Raw genomic sequence first — 3,285 nt, 5'->3', positions numbered from 1 at the left:
GAATTTCTTCCCTTATTTTAGTCCCACGGTCCCAATACATTACATTCCAACTGTTTAAGTTGTGCTGGTTTTGGCAGTTATCTGGATGCACAGTAAACCAATTAAACTGGCTAAACCAGCAAAAGACTTACTCCCCAAAAAAATTTAAGAGGAGTCTTTAGCAGCATAGCAAGTTGAACTGTCTTACTGTGCAATCAGACAAGAACTGGAGACAGCAAAAGGAAGGTGAGTGCTTTCACGTACAAGACCTCCCCCTTTCAACAGCATGCCATTTATTTTCTCACCATGAATCAACAGGAGAGCTTTTTCTCCCTATGAAAATTCACTCAAGTTTAGCCAAACCAAGAAATTCTAGAGGGAAAAAAAAATAGAAAAAAGATTGAATTGTTCACATGTATCTGTAGCTCAGATACTTCAGTCAGGTACTGTATTTTACTGATATACTGTAGTTGTCCATGTGCAAGTCAGGATGCAGCTCCATGAGAGGTAGGCAGCTGCGAGCTGTCAGGTTGACTCACTAAGTGAAGACACACCTTATTGCCCCTCTTTCCTCTGCCCTAAGCAATGCAGACCTGCTGCTTACCTCTGGGTAGCGAACCCTTGTCACAATTCTGTAAGCCACTTCAACTCACTAACACAGCAAAAACACTAATCTGGCAAAAAGTTGGATAGTTTCCTGCCATGTTAATAAGCTCAAAACCGAATTTAACAAGTAACACAGTTGGGACAATACAAAGGACAGGAACACATTGCCCTGAGGAAGACATGAATGAAATCTCTCACTTTCAGCAACAACGAATTAGACTGCCTTGGCTGGTCACAGAGCCACCACCTTAGATTAGCCATTTTTCATTGGAGGTGGAGATTTACTTGAATGCTGCAATTTTCCGTAAGAAGTAGATGCATTACCACAGGTCAGCACCTTTGATAAACAATTTCCCATACAGCAGCAAGTCCTCTTTGGAGCCATCAGTATTTTTTTTTTTAAACTGAGTAAGGATTCTTAATGTTCGGGCAAGAGTTACTATTTAAGTCTGCACAGATCACATTCCATTTCTGATGATACTCCAACCAGAAACAGGAAAAGTGGCCAAACTGAGTTTGCCCAAGCGGATTAGTAGACAGCCTGGAGAAAGGGAGAGAGTCATGAGTCTCATCATTCTTGTGCTGCTAGCTACATGCCCCACTAACAAGAGCACAATCCATCTCATCAACAGAGGACAGGAAATCCACAGATTCTAATAGGCAAATAGTACCATTTAGAGATCTGGTCTATGGATCTAAATCTTCAAGGCAGGGGAAAACTCAGTGTTATTACTGGCATCATAATCAACAGTGACAACTGCCAGAACTCCGCAAGAACATGTAAAAAATTAAGGTTGTCCAGGGAAGCTTAGTTTTACCCACTTACGTAAATATTATGATATAGCACTTATCTGATCACATATTGTTTCTCCCCACCAGGGATCAGACTACATTCAGTTGCAGGCTACATGTAGAGAATTAGATGCGAAGAATGATTTAGACTTCTCCATATGTCTGTGCCTCACTTAGTACGTAAATTGGCTGGCATGAGGTAGAGGAATATAAGAAGTGGCTAATTCCAGAACAAGATTTTTTTAACGATACACCTGTTGAGGTTATCCTAAAATGTCCAGCTAGCCACTGGTGGTAGACTCACATTACCTAAGCACCTCACTTCACATTTACAAAATGATAAATTATCAGGATAACGAGAAAAACTTTTTGTACACATTATATGAGGAACAACAATACAGAGGCATCTGAGAAAGGTCACCCTGTAAGTGTCTCAGGTTGGTTACAAAAGATAGTAGGCAACTTCGTTTACTTGACTTAAAAAAAATAAAAAGTCTTTCTGCCACAATCCTAGCTTAAAACAGCAATAATTCAAACATAGCAATGTTTTTCAGGGATGTTGTGAAAAACTTCAAACTGCAGCTGGAAAGTCTTAGCCTGTATTTGAAGAAAAAAGAAATCCCTAAAAGATTAGTGCAGCACTGTAACAGGTCGCCCAGGGAGGTAACGGATGCTCCACACTTGGACACTTTCAAGGCTTGCTTAAATAAAAGGTAGAGCTGAGCTCCTCTAGTGTTGGCAACAGTTATGCTTCAAGTATGAGGTTGGGCTATGTGACCTCCTGAGGTCACTTCTGAACACCATTTCTATGGTCCTATAAAAGAATGTTCACAGAATGTTTTACTACTACAACAGAAGTGGCCCAGAAACAAGAGTGAAAAAATCCACAGCTACGTGTTAGGTGCAAGGTTTGGCTTTGGAATGGAACAATACACTTCAGAAAGAAGGCAAAAGACATTTATAGCAACTACGCCTTCGTTACACGTTTGGCTTACTACTTGCTCTACTGACTCGTGACAGCAAATAGATAAAGTCAGTGCAAGGTGCATGCAATTTAAATAGACTCTAAGTCTGAAGAATCACGGACCAGTGTTTCATGTAACACAGAAGCTGAGAGATCAGGAAGTGCGAGACAGCCACTTCAACGGCAATAAGGTAACAGATCGTAAAAGCTATTACTGATCTTGAACTTTCTCATTCAAGTCTCAAGGCATGGTCTGGCATAATTTTCACCACAGCTGCGGCAAACAGCTTCTAAAGCTCACCCAAAGAAGCAAAGACTATTTTAAGCACAGATCCCCTACCAGCCAATATCCTTACCGACACATAACTTAGTGAACTTTGTTTATCACTTATGTAGGCATGAAAATAAGTTTAAGTTTCACTAGGGCCAAGAAGCCCCTACACTTGAGGTTCCTGCAGCCAGGCAGACACAGCAAGGAAAGTTTGCCTTGACTTTGTATGTGCTTGCAGCCATCAGCTGCTCGCTCCTGCCAAGAATCACACACCCCCCTCCCGGCACGACCTGTCACTGCGATTCTCACTTTCTGCAGCTTTCCACCCAGTACTTAAAAGGGCCCGAGAGATAAGCGGCCGGGGCTTCCCGTTTCAGCAACGTGACCTTAACTCACGGGATGAACCGAGAGCCCTTTCCGTCCCTGCCGGGGACGGCGGGCGCTTCACCGTTGGTAATCACAGCGGGACCCGAAACACGCTCGAAGTCCCTGCAGCGACAGCCCCCGGGGACGTTCGGTAGCCCCCGCGGCCACAAACCCTCCGGGGGGGAGGGGGGGGAACCCAACAAACAAACCACCAACCCAGCCCACAGACAAACCCCACAGCAGAGGGATAAAAACTCGCCACCCCCCTCCCCCCAGGGAGGGCTGGCGGCGCCGAGGCCTCCCCCAC

The 3,285-nt window shown here is 44.0% G+C and overlaps 1 protein-coding gene across 1 annotated transcript in view; it reads right to left on the bottom strand.

The window, feature by feature from the left end:
- TM9SF2 (transmembrane 9 superfamily member 2) overlaps nt 1-3,285 on the bottom strand; it is a 64,756-nt gene that overhangs the window by 25,028 nt on the left and 36,443 nt on the right. The window lies entirely within an intron of this gene.

Source organism: Charadrius vociferus, unplaced genomic scaffold, assembly GCF_000708025.1.
Source record: "Charadrius vociferus isolate BGI_N301 unplaced genomic scaffold, ASM70802v2 scaffold110, whole genome shotgun sequence".
Lineage (NCBI taxonomy): Eukaryota > Metazoa > Chordata > Aves > Charadriiformes > Charadriidae > Charadrius > Charadrius vociferus.
Note: the sequence above shows the minus strand (reverse complement) of the source record. Positions and strands in the feature narration are given on the sequence as shown.